Source organism: Perca fluviatilis, chromosome 14, assembly GCF_010015445.1.
Source record: "Perca fluviatilis chromosome 14, GENO_Pfluv_1.0, whole genome shotgun sequence".
Taxonomy (NCBI): domain Eukaryota; kingdom Metazoa; phylum Chordata; class Actinopteri; order Perciformes; family Percidae; genus Perca; species Perca fluviatilis.
Window position 1 is genome coordinate 31,753,419 of NC_053125.1, and position 14,449 is coordinate 31,767,867.

Below are 14,449 nucleotides of genomic sequence, written 5' to 3' on the forward strand. Positions count from 1 at the left end.
CAGCAGCTCCCGTGTTGCTAGCACCGATTCGCTCGTTTTGAGAAAATGTCTTTTGTTGGTTTTGGTGAATATTTTAAACTTTTAATTCCATTCTGTTTCACTATAATGTGACATATGAGAAAAATATGACCTGTAGCATCGTAGTAGCCTGCCATTGGCTACTACTACAGCAATCAGAATGAAAAAATGTCTTTTTTATAGAATTTTGGTGATTTCTTTCCTGAAAAATCCCAGTAGTCTATGTCACCAGCCTGAGCAATGTAATTTGTAGACAGTCCCTAACTCAGCCCACAGCCAGATCGTAGATTGAAGTGCTGTTTTTCGTAAATCGTTTAGCGACAACAAATACCATTGTGATTATTTTTGATACAGTGTCCTAAACTGTCCTCAACATACTACACTCGCTAATGTAGTGGAATTTTATTGAAGACACTGAATGGGGGTAGGTCGAAACGAATATCCTGCGAATATCAAACCTGCTGCTAACTTATACCCGCTCTGCTTTTTCCCCTGATCATTGAGGGCGCAACATCTCTATCCAGGCTGACAGCGGGACCAGTCGTTGCTGTCGTTGTATCTGTCATCGGCACCAATTCCACGAACTCCTCGGTGACGGACAATGTGTCATCAACTCCGTGGATGAAAATGGCCAGTTATTGCAACCGCTATGATGTCCGGTGCTTTCATCAATCGCAACTGAAAACACAATAAATGACTTTACTTTTTGCTTCAACTGGCTGTCCAAATCCACTGAAAGATCGGAAATCCCATCTGCAACTGTGTTTCTTGTCAGGCTGATATTTGCAAAACCCTGGCACTTTAAAGGGGCACACAATCTCCGCTGCCTTCATCATGCATGTTTTTACAAATTCACCCTCACTAAATGGTTTTGAAGCCACTGCGATTTCATTAGCAATGAGGTAGCTAGCTTTCACTGCAGCATCACTGATGTCCCGGCTGTGAGTAAACACAGACTGCTGTTTCTTCAGACCCGCCAACAGTTCATTCACCTTCTCTCTTCTCCACTGTCCTTGAAAGTTGTCATATTTGTCGGCAAGAAGACTCACATATTGGCGACGAAGGTTATATTCTTTCAGCACTGCAACATGCTGTGAACACACCAAACATACAGCTTTCCCATTCACTTCTGTGAAGGAATAGGAGGATGACCATTTTTCTTGGAACACTCTGCACTCTGCACTCTGCGTCCACTTTTCTCTTTTGTGACAGAGACATATTGGGGCAATGAGGGTGCCAAAGCACATAATGTTAAAAGTAGAAGCCGTAATAAATATCGCGGGCAAAACAAAGTAGCTCATCAGCACTGGCTGCACTTGCTTTACCAATTGCTATTGCGCCATCCAGTGGACGCAATTGGAACAGCAGTTTCTTTTATTGAAAAATTGCAGCTCATTTTTTATACTTTACAAAATCATCTCACGGGCCGGATTAAACCCATTTGCGGCCCGTCGATACCGGCGCGAGACCGTACGTTTGACACCCTGCTTTAGAATTTTCAAATAAACTTGAGGTGTTTTATGATTAATAGTGATGTTGTGCTTGAACTATTTTAGACACAGTGGCCCTCATTTATCAATAGTGTTTTTCCAGCCCCTGGAAGGGTCCAGCACGGGGGGGAGGACAAGCGCTCTCCCTCAGCAGTTGCCTCGTTCTGACTCATGAAAAAAACCGAGCAAAGTAAAAGATACTGCATAAACTCAGCCTGTATATTACTACTAGGACTATAGAAAATGTGTTAAGGATGTATTAAATAGGCTAAACTTCAGCTGGAGTCCGATTTACTACGGCAACACTGTTTTTATTAATATTAAAGCATGTAATCACGTTCTAGTACAAACACAAAATACAAGTATAAACCTGAAAATGCTATATAATAGTTGCCCTTTAAAAATAATTAGACTGCAACTCTAAACTGTTTAAAGTTGAACACTAAACCTAAATTAATCTTGTTTACTCTGTATGTTTAATGTTAAAAACGAAATGCATTAATATGATTTCTAAAAAAAGGGGCTCTGTGGGCATAAGTGCCTCTAAAATAAGCGTAGAGCCCTGAGGTAGCTAAAAGAGATACACTATTGGTCTGTAGATCTTTATCTGAAGCCTTCATGATGAGTAATTTCTTGTTCAACATCACATGTATGTGTAATAAATCTTTCAGTGCAGTGAAACTATCTCAAGGCCTGACAGTTGTGTCCGTTAGTTGTTTTTAGGGACACTGTTATAAAGAAAACTTCCATTTACAACAAAAACAGAGGTAACACATAGTTGTCTCTTCCAGGATGACAATGGCCCCGTAGGGGCTTGAGGGGTAGGATTCAAGGAAGCAAATCATATGCGAAGCTATGTCCTACAAAAACTGTATGTATAATGTTGCATGTTTTGCAGCAGTATAAAAATGTGGAATTCAAATTATGATCTTTAAACATCAGGGATGGGCATTGACTGTAAGCAGGGTTCAAAACTAGCACCATCTACCAGCTAAATGCTGGTAAAATATGCAAGTGGCGAGTAGATTTGCTTCACTCACCAGTAAAAAACAATGGTAATCTACTTAGTGACTGGTACAATTTGTACATTCACTAGACATTTGGCTGGTGAAAGAAAAAGTTAATGTTGAACCCACCTGTAACAATAAGCATATGGGTCACATTTAACAGGCTGGGGTGTGAGTAGTCTTTACAGCCCCTGCAGGACATTCCTATCACTGGAACAACAAACAAGAGTTTTAGCCAGGAACGTTTCATTCAAACTTATTGAACAAATTCTACATATAGTATCAAGTAGTCATGTTATGGTCCGTTATTGCCCACTGTTGAAATCTTTTAAGAATTTATTTGATAGAAATTTGGGACACAATGCTATGGAGTAAATTAATAAAGTAATCCCATGTTTTCTAATTCAAAAGATTTAGAAAACATGCTGTAACTAGAAATTGCATATATTGCCCGTATTAAACCCAAAATATACTATACTTTTTTTTTAATACAAAATAAAATTCTGTTTAGAACCAAATATCAGGCAGAGCCTTTAAGTGTCGTGTTTTTGCTTACTAGAAGAAAAGTACTGGTAATGTGACAAGGTCACATCTGGTACTACTTCAGTCTGCCTCTCTGGGAGTCCCGTGGGGTTTCTAGGTGTTCCATAGAGGCATTGAGAGGCAAAATGGATATCAAAATACACTGACTAAAATTATAAAGCAACACTTTTTGTTTTTGACCCCATTTTTCATTAGCTGAACTCAAAGATCTAAGACTGTTTTCTGTGTACACAAAAGGCTTATTTCTCTCAAATATTGTTCACCAATCTGTCTAATCTGTGTTAGTGAGCTTTTCTGCTTTGCCGAGATAATCCATCCACCTCACAGGTGTTGCATATCAAGATGCTAATTAGACTTATTGCACAGGTGTGCCTTAGGCTGGCTACAATACAGTTTTTTCCAACTGCTTACACACGTTTTCAAAACTATGTCTCCTTTTTTCAAAACTCTACACACAATTCCCAAAACTGCACACACAAAATGCAAAATGCCTCACATCTCCTTCAAAAATAAAACACTGCATTCAAAATACCATAAACACATCTCAAAATGAAGCATTTGCCATCAAATGGCAAAACATTTTTTTATAATAGTAAATTTTTGGATATACCATGTACACACTGTTGTTCTAAATCTAAAGCTCCTTTGTCTTTCATAGGCTTTATCTACAATGTTCTAGAGAGAAAGTAGTCTGCTGAAAGTGGTTGAAAAGTGCACTGTAAAAAACTATGTAATGTTACAGTAAAACAGAAAATAGTATTGGGCAAAACATTGCGTCTGCGCAAGGTTTAGCCCAGTGTTGTATACAGTAGCATCAAACAAGAAAAAAAGTATAAACATATGTAAACCAAAGGTATCATTTTTAGAATAAAGTGTGTGTGTGTGTGTGTTGTGTTGTGAGTGTTTGTGCGTGCTTGTGTGTGGCGGGGGCAAGTGTATGCACTTTGTGCACAACAAAGTCTGATTGATTTGTAATGCTGAAATAGTCATTAGATAGTTGCATGCAGTATGGACGCCACTGTAAAGCTACTCAAGATGGGCTTCTCTCCCTGATCTCATCAGAAATGGCTCTCCTTCTTACTCTTCTTCCCCCCTCCTCCTCCTTGTTGTTATCCCCTGTCTCTTCCTACTACTCTCTGTCTATTGTTGGCATCCATTGTTCCAAACAGGTAATCTGACCTTTGACCTATGTATAGACCTATACTAAAGCAATGATTGGTTAGTGTTCAGTTATGACATAATGTGTTTGCACATGTGAGGAGTGTGTGTGTGTGCCCTGGTAAATAAGTGTAGCATTTTGATTGGTTGTGTTTAGAAATGGATAGCAAGTCACTTCTTGTTAGATTTTTGTGTCTTAGGTAGAGAATTGTGTTTAATGTTTTGAAAAAAGTGTTTTATGCAATTGAAAACTGAGTGAAAGGCTGAGAAATAGTTCATGGTTTTGGAGATTTGCTGTGTAGTTTTGCACTTTGAGTGAGAGGTTTCAAAAATCGTGTGTACATGAAAAGATTTTGTGTGTAAGCAGTTGGAAAAAACTGTAAAGCTACTCAAGATGGGCTTCTCTCCCTGATCTCATCATGGCTCTCCTTCTTACTCTTCTTCCCTCCTCCTCCTCCCTGTAGTTATCCCCTGTCTCTTCCTCCTACTCCCCTTGCTCTCTGTCTATTGTTGGCATCCATTGTTCAAAACAGGTAATCTGACCTTTGACCTATAGGCCTATACTAAAGCAATGATTGGTTAGTGTTCAGTTATGACATAATGTGTTTGCAAATTTGAGGAGTGTGTGTGTGCCCTGGTAAATAAGTGTAGCATTTTGATTGGTTGTGTTTAGAAATGGATAGCAAGTCACTTACTGTTAGATTTTTGTGTCTTAGGTAGAGAATTGTGTGTAATGTTTTGAAAAAGGTTTTTTGCAATTGAAAGCTGAGTGAAAGGCTGAAAAATAGCTTATGGTTTTGGAGATTTGCTGTGTAGTTTTGCACTTTGAGTGAGAGGTTTCAAAAATCGGTGTGACATGAAACGATTTTGTGTGTAAGCAGTTGGAAAAAACTGTAAAAGGCACCTCTAAAATGTGCAGTATTATCACACAGCACAATGCCACAGATGTCACAAGTTCTGAGGGAGCGTGCAATTGGCATGTTGACTGCAGGAATGTCCACCAGAGCTGTTGCCTGTGAATTGAATGTTCAATTTTTAAGGCGTTTCTGTTGCGGGTCAGCGGTGTGGAATTTTCTGTCTTTACACACCAGAAATATGTCTGACGGGGCGCGTGCGGCTGCGCTAGCCTTGTCTGGGCACATGGATGTTTCCCATTGATAAAATGAAATACCATGTTAAACATAAATATATACTGATCTGATTACAGCAAAGACAACGTCGGCAGTATTACAGTTTTTCTCAATTGTTTACACACAATTACTGGTACTTGAGACACAATGAGCACAACATGTAACTCATGCACCAACCCCCTTAACCAATTCTGCTAAACTACAAGCACAATTCCTGCTTTACACTCAAATTGCAGTTCTAGAACACACTTTTTTCAAAACACTACACACAATTTCTCTGCATTTGGCACAATTTTCATGCAGAAAATCTCTTGTTTTCACAAGAAACACACTGACATTGAAATATGAACACTGACTCATCACATGGGCAAACACCCATCACACAGTTTTACAATTAGCAATCAGAGCTTTAGCATAAAAGGGCAACAGGTGAGTTCTTCTGTTTTGGAGCAATGGATGCCAACATTGGAAACAGAGGCAGAGCCAGAGGAGTGAGAGTAAGAGGAGGAGGACGAGGACGAGGACGGGGAAGGCCAAGGACCATAGTCTCTGATGAGATCCGAGCCACTTTGGTTGATCATGTGGTCAACCATGGTCTAACAATGAGGGAAGCTGGGCAAAGAGTACAGCCAAATTTGAGCAGGTACACTGTAGCATCCATCATCCAGACTTTCCGAAATGAGAATAGGTAAGAAATACTCTCACTAGAAAATTGCAGTACTACATATCAATACAGTACTCAGTGAGTACAGTAGTACAGTATTGCCTGTGGACTGTTCTGTAGGACTGTAAAAATAAAGTGTGTTTCAAGTATTTGGGAAATGTATTCCTACTTTGTATTTACAGTATTTTACTATTTGTTTGGCAGAACTGAAAGATTACCAACACAAGGTGGTCGGGAATGTCTTCTGTCTCCCTGAACAGGAAACTGAAATAATCAACATGGTCCTAGAAAATAACGCCATAACATTACGGCAAATACAAAGAAAAAAGAAAACAATGATGTTTTCAAAATATTGATAGGGTAAACTTATCAACACTGGACCGTGTCTCTAGGAAATAATCTGAGGATGAAGCAGGTCTACAGGGTGCCATTTGAACGCAATTCAGAAAAAGTCAAAGAATTGCGACATAACTATGTGCAAGTGAGTCCTATACAATCCCACAATTGATGCATACTCTCAACACTGTATAAATTATACATATTTCAGTATTGTAATCATAATGATTGTGCTCCACAATAGTGACCACTCATGTCTATTTCTGATCTTGTTGTGTGTTTCAGAGAGTCCTCGAGCTAGAGGTGGCTGCAGTGGAGCACCAGTTCATCTTCATTGATGAGGTTGGATTCAACCTCACAAAAAGACGAAGGAGGGGAAGGAATATCATCGGCCAGCGTGCCATTGTTAAAGTCCCTGGCCAGCGGAGGGGAACATCACAATGTGTGCAGCGATTACCCACCAAGGCGTCATCCATCACCATGCTACCCTTGGCCCCTACAACACTGCCCATCTGATCACGTTCCTGGACACCCTACACCACACACTCATTCCACCAGATCAGGTAGATGGCCCAGAGCAGCTCAGGTATGTTGTCATTTGGGACAACGTAAGTTTCCACAGGGCTGCTCTGGTTCATAACTGGTTCACTGCCCACCCACGCTTTTTAGTTGTTTATCTCCCTCCATATTCTCCATTCCTCAATCCTATTGAGGAATTTTTTTTCTGCCTGGAGATGGAAAGTGTACGACAGAAATCCACAAACGTGTATACCTCTTCTCCAAGCTATGGAAGACGCGGCGGTGGAGATATAGCAGCTGATGCTTTTCATGGCTTTCCACCGAAACAGAAGAGAGGATGCAACATAGGGTTTTTTTAATTTTTTTATTACGGTATTATTTTATGTAACTGTATACAGTAAATTCTTCTGTTGTTTTGTATGTAGACCACTGTATGTGCAACTTTGTGTTGGTTTGGAATGGGATGTACATTGTACATTGTACAATGTACAATGTACATTGTTTTTGTGGGAAAAATAAAATATATTTGTTACCGTGTATTTGTTTTTTCTGAGTATAAGAACAATATTCTCAAATATTTTACAACACACTTATGTACTGTCTGTAGTAAGTGTAACACTGAACCAAAAAAAGGCCTAAGTCATTATGATGAATGGAGAAGTGTTTTCAGTGTTTTACATTGAGCACATCAGTGTTCAACTGGTTCTTATATATGTCTATTCATATGATGGTTTGTGTGTGTCATTTGAAAACAAAAATACCCTTTTGAGAAGAAATAATATTATTTTGAATGTAAAGTTTAATTTTGCAGGAGCATTGAGGAGTTTTGCCCATTGTGTGTATGTTCTGAGAATATGAGGCATGCTTTCAGAAAATGTGTAAACAATCGAGAAAAACTGTAACTGCAAAATAGGCTACAGAATATTTTGTTCTGTATTAACAGGTGCAATATTAGAAAATCGATTTTTTAAATTTTTTTTATTACATTTATATATCTGCATTTATATCAAAACTTAGAGGCTTTAAAACATCAACATGTCATTTATTAATATGTATTTGTGTCTAAACCACATCTTTTCCTGTTATATTTTGCCTGGAACGCTTCCAACACGCTGCGTGGCGTGCAAAAAAGAAATAGGCGTCGGTTCTATTTCTAGCATGAACGTGTTTGAGACGCGCGTGTCACGCAGACACCTCATGCAGCTGACATCGCCGCATCCAGTGTCACGCCGCATCCAGTGTGTAACCGGCCTACGCGCCTGCAAAGGCATTTCAGAGAATTTGGCAGTACATCCAACTGGCCTTACAACGGCAGACCACGTGTAACCGCACCAGCCCAGGACCTCCACATCCAGCATCTTCACCTCCAAGATTGTTGAGACCAGCCACCTGGACAGCTGCTGCAACAATCGGGTTTACATAACCAAAGAATTTCTATAAACTGTCAGAAACCGTCTCAGGGAAGCTCATCTGCATGCTCGTCATCCTCATCGGGTCTCGACCTGACTGCAGTTCGTCATCGTGACCGACTTGGAGTGGACAAATACTCACATTCGATGGCGTCTGGCACTTTGAGAGTGTTCTCTTACGGATGAATCCTGGTTTTCACTGTACAGGGCAGATGGCAGACAGCGTGTATGGCGTTGTGTGGTGAACGGTTTGCTGATGTCAACGCTGTGGATCGAGTGCCCCCATGGTGGCGGTGGGGTTATGGTATGGGCAGGCGTATGTTATGGACAACAAACACAGGTGCATTTTATTGATGGCATTTGTGTTCTGTCCTCACTAAGTGTTGTCCACACAAACGTATACTCAGCTAATCAGACAGCTAAACACTCTCCTAATCAAGCTCCAATGAACAGGCTCATGTGTTGATTTTGGCAGTTTAATCAGGTTTATGTGTAAAACTGTGGACAAAGAACAAAACGGATATAGAAATGAAAATAGGGCATCATAATGCACATAAAACTTCACATTTTAGAGTGGCCTTTTATTGTATCCAGCCTAAGGCACACCTGTGTAATAATCCTGCTGTCTAATCAGCATCTTGATATGCCACACCTGTGAGGTGGATGGATTATCCCGGCAAAGGAGAAGTGCTCACTAACACAGATTTAGGCAGATTTGTGAACAATATTTGAGGTAATAATAATAGGCCAGTCTTTGGGGCCAGAGGAGGCAGGGGAGGAAGAACTCTGCTGTTGTTTCTTAGGACGACTTTTAGGGCGGCATCTCCTATATCAATTTAATGTACTTCATTTTTTCATGCTCTCATGCTTTCATGTTATTGGCCAAAACACATAATATGGTATGATGCTCCAAGGGAGGACATCCTCCCTAACCAATCAACAACCAGGATACAAGATTGACAGCGCGTGTTGATTCATTGATAATTTCCGTCATCATGTCAGACTTATTTATTATTTTATTTTATTTCATTTATATAGCGCTTTATCATAGACACTCAAAGCCTTTGGGGAGGGGGGTGGGGACTGCTCTTGTAATGGCAAAAATTACATTTAAGCATTATTCCTTATATTTTTATGTTTTATTTCTACTTTAATTCTCTCACTATTTGAAAGACAGTTTATCTCAGTTTCTGCTAAATTGCTGAGACATCCAGTCTGGAACATGATGTGAGCACTATATGTTTGAACAGATAGGGGCTACAAGGTCAACCTAAAACTATCTCATGTTTTCCCATGCCAGTTAAGATGTAACTGGGGGGGTGAAAGTTGTACAGGGAAGAGGAGGCGAAAATGGCTCCAAGATGTCTCTTGTATTTCTCTGATTGTCTTCATGTGTATCAGATTGCCTGTAAGAACTGTAGCGTCATAATAATCCAAGTGTGTGTGTGCTGTCACTCTGAAGATGCATATAAGCCTGGTGTTCTGTTCACTCATTTGAGAAACTGACTCCACACTGGGCTGCGGCCTTTTTGAAATCATGTTGCTCCTATTTGCAAATATATATAATAAAATACAAAAACCCAACTTGGTTTTAGACTCAGTCTGTCTTATTTGTTTCAATTTACTAAACTCTGAAATGTACCCCCTGCTGCAAAGGAAACTTCCACTACACTCTCTAACACCAATAATGTGTAGCACCCACCTGGGTGATGCACGGCAGAAATACAACGCCTTACGACTCCAGAACACTCACCACACATCAGCTAGTTAGGGAGGGGGAACATATTTTCGTGGTGGGGAAACCGAAGAAAACCCACGTAGACACGGGGAGAACATGCAAACTCCACACAGGATTGGAACCCAGAACCTTCTTGCTGTGAGGCCACAGCACTAACCACTGGGCCACCTGCTGCCCAACTTGACTTGGCACTCTTTTCTTTGAATTTTTCCCATCCACCTTTCTCCTTACGTTTTTACTAGCCTTTGTCACGTCTAATGATGTAGGTCTATAGAAAGGGTAAACAAAGGCATCACCAAGGCGATTTGATTTCGCCCTGATGTAGGCCTACTCTTCTTCGTCAGTTTTTTGTACACGTAGCATAAGTGATCGTATTAGCGCCCCCTGCTGTTGGCTGTTAATAACACTTTATTTGACTTTTTCGTGCCGACGGCCGTCAGCGTGACGGCCATCAGCTAGCAGTAGCTAGCTTACGTTACTCGCGGTTTAGCAAACGCAACAGTTAGGTTGTTGTAGCAGCTCTGAAAGACACGTTAAGCTTAAAATCTTTTATGGCGAGAATGGATATGGATTTTGGGGTGCAGTAGCAGCAGGGCGCTGCCGAGCAGTGGATGGAGAGCTGCTGCCGTTGTTCAGTAACGTTACTCCAGGCTGGAGCCACAGCAGGAGTAACGTTACGGTGACTGCAGCCTGAACCGACGTGCTGCTCTACACTCCTCCGCACCGCTAGATGTGTTTGGGTCCAGGGACACCAGGTTCTGCTTGGCAAAAACGTTTTAACGTTATATTAGAATTCATTAAATGTTATCTCAATAACATGACAAGGATTTCATGAATTGTAATCATTAATTTAACTCTGCAAGTAAACCAGACTAAAATTAATCCTAAGTAAAATGAAATGAAAATAAAAGGAACTGATTAGAGGGTCCGGAAGTTTTAAACTAATAAGGTGTAATGTTTTAATAACCCAATGTGTACTTCTAGCTTTGGTTGCTCCAGACAGCTACACCCAGCTACAGATTTGACTCGTTGATGCCCGGAACATTTTGCTGCCTCCTCCTCCATAATTTTTTTCCTTTTGGGTCTGACTTTCTCAGCGCCACCTTTCCCTTTTCTTTTGGCTTTCCATCATTAGACTCAGACGCTGTCTGTTAACGTTACTGATAGACTTCCAAACGTGACGAGGAAAAAAAAGAGGTGTTCAATGGCTTTACGTCACAGGCCAGCCAGGGCTATGCCATTTGGGGAGGGGCCACACACCGATCTCCCTATATTTCTGAATATCCTAGACATGGTTTTGACCTGCACTTTGTTAGTGCTTTCTGATTAGCCTGTGTCAGTAGGGAGTTGGATTGAGAACCGAGTGTTGTTGGTTCAAGTCCCCATAACGGACCAAAGTATGGTGGTGGACTCCGAGCTGGAGAGGTGCCAGTTCACCTCCTGGGCACTGCCAAGGTGCTCTTGAGCAAGTCACCAAACCCCCAACTGCTCGGGGCACCTTTCCATGGGCAGCCCCCTCACTCTGACATCTCTACATTGTGTGTGTGTGTAGCATGTATAGGTACTTAGCATGTGTGTGTGTGTAATTCAGGCCTGTTTGCAATAACAACAGAGTGAAAACATTGTAATTTCCCCTTGCAGGATTAATCAAGTATAAAGTATACATGAAGTGTACATTATTATTGAAATAAGAGGCTGCTGAGGCCTGCTGTTTTGAGCAGGTGTTGGTACAAACTTGCAATGTATAACTATTATCAGACCGGCCCCTCGTGGCCCCGAAACACTACCGGCCCACCGGAAAAGTCCCAACTCTCCCGATTACCACTCGGCTTAACTGCCCACTGATATACCCCTGCAGGTGACATGACTTTGTGTTGTATCTGAAGTCAAAGGTTAACTAACTAAATGACCTCCTTCCTGTCATGTACTGGAGAGAAAACTGCACAGCCAATACACTCCAGTCAAAGAGGAAGTGGGAGGCTCTAACTGCTCTGACAAAAAGATTCTAAGTGTTTCTGGTCACATCACCAAGAGGGAGAATGAAGCAAACATGTCTTTGGCTCCGTAAGTAACTCTGAGCTGATCACACTGCAATCAATATACTTATTAATGATGAAGAGAATAATGAATGAAAATGAAATGAATGAAATGAAATGAAATGAAATGAAAATGAAAGGAATGAAGATTACACAAACAAGGTCATCTTTTTGAGTCTCTGACATTCTACTGGTCCTAACACTTGCATTTAGACACAAATATACTGTGTATACTTGTCTTGTCTTATCACACAGCAAAGTTCAAATCAACCAGTGTATATTTTCTGATGTGGATCTTGTTTATCATTTTAGTGTTGCCCTCACTGCTCTGCTGCAGAACAAACTCAGGTTAGTAAAATTATCCACAGTCTAACACTGATCAGGGTTTACAGTAAACTCTTTTGAAAAGACTGGTATTTTTTGTTTTTTCGAGAGAGACACACTGTAAAAGGGTTCAAATGACAAATTATCTTTAAAATAAAATGCCACTTCACACAGTCTGGATATTTTAGTTGAGTTAGTGCCTTTCTGCTCACCGTTTCTCAAATTATATTTGCATATTTTATCAAGTATAAGTAATTCTTCATTATTTTTTGGGGGATTTTAGAAGGACTTAAAATTTGGGTTTCACCACAAAATGTCTGGGTCCTGATCTAGCTAATTAATGAAGTGAGCTATTGCTTTTATAAAACGTTTTTAATGTTACATTTGTACAATGAATGTAATGTATGCTAAAGGCGGTTCAGTGTTAGCCAAAAGTCAAATCGTCCCTTGTGATTTGTTAGAGCATTCTGTCCTTTGATTAGTTTTGATTTTAGTAAAAAACAAGAAAAACAGCTTAACACAAAAAATAAAAACCTGCCATGTTAGAATTCATAACGTTTACAGAGGATCGCTGTTTTGGTGGCGTGTACAAACACAGTACACAGAGCTTGCTGAGACCGAACATTTTATGTGATTAGTTAAGGAGTAGGCTACTATAAAATCCACTTCCTCTCATGTATCACGGCAATAAGGCCAGACAAATTAAACCAGGTGACATCCTTTACTGTCAAACTGGGAAAACAACAAATACAATGGGGTGAAGAAGGCTAGTCTAAACATCTGTTGTGTGCTAAAGCATGTAATAAATCTTTTCTGATTTTATATTTGTTATAGGCTAGGCCTACTTATTAGCTACAGGGCCCTACAGTGTAATGTAATACAAGGATAACCAGAGCTTTTCACATCTTGACTTGTACAGGCCAGAGTGGCTGGAGAGATTAGCTGGAGCCTAAAAGTCAAAAGGAACGCTAAAAGTGGGGATATTGCCATTTTTGCAAAGAAAATTCAGAGAAGTGCACAGGAGGAAGAGGAGGACGGAAATGAAGAAGGAAAAGGCAGTAACTATACTATATGTTTTTAGTCTTACATTTTTTTTTCAAGCAGAGTGAACCTTATTGTGCTTTTTAAGGACTTCATAGGCATTGTATGTGGTTATTGTATCATTGTAATGTATTTATGAACCAATCAAATTGGACTTAAGAACTTGCTTCCTATAACAAGAGTTCCAGTTTAATTTTAAACCAGTTTTGAAGTAGCAAAAACTCCAAACTCATGTGAAATCATCAACGTTATAGACCCAATCACAGTGTTTGTTTTTCAATAACTTTTGGGTAGAAACCTCCTGTGCCCCGTAGATGCATAATTTAACTGCGCTGCAAATGTTTAGCTTGGAGAGCTAATTTACCTGTTGGGCCACAGACTTAAACTCAAAACCCAGAACAGAACAAAACATTTTATCATTCTGGTAGGACATATATTTAAGAAATATGTTTGAAGAACTCCCTGCTGGATAACACTTAAAATCATTCTTGGAGTACTGTGTGACCGAATCAGGCAGTAAGATACAGGGAACGGGAAAACTCCGCGGAGCCATTATTTCAATTTAGCTCTAACCTTTTTTAGTCTGTTTGGCAAATACCTCCATACAGTAGCGGCACTGCCAAAAGTAGCAGCTAGCAGATAATGTTAAACTTAATGTTGGGATGTGTTTTTTGTGACATTCAATTTGTTTTGCTGAAAATACAATCAATTCCCTCCAGTCTCTCTGACTGTGAGTCCCAGCAGATCTCAGATGTTTAAAGATAAGTCTGTCTCTCTGAGCTGTGAGGACGACAGCTCTGCTGGATGGACTCTGAGGAGGAACACAACCAGAGAAACCAGGACTCAGTGTGGAGATGGCTGGGGAAAAACTGCTGGTTCTTCCTGTAAAATCAGCTTCATGATTCCAGGGGACAGTGGAGTGTACTGGTGTGAGTCAGAGAGGGAGCAACCAGTAACAGCATCACCATCACTGTCACTGGTAAGATCAGACTGTGGAGTCAGTATTGATGAAGCTGTGTGTGAATGGATGACATGC

The 14,449-nt window shown here is 40.3% G+C and overlaps 1 long non-coding RNA gene and 1 pseudogene across 1 annotated transcript; both read left to right on the forward strand.

Annotated features, from left to right (window-relative positions):
- LOC120572864 overlaps positions 1 to 14,449 on the forward strand; it is a 642,621-nt pseudogene that overhangs the window by 559,144 nt on the left and 69,028 nt on the right.
- LOC120573052 lies at positions 12,057 to 14,343 on the forward strand. The gene is made up of 3 exons (XR_005641623.1): positions 12,057 to 12,076; positions 12,361 to 12,396; positions 14,133 to 14,343. It is a non-coding gene; the product is annotated as an uncharacterized LOC120573052 (long non-coding RNA).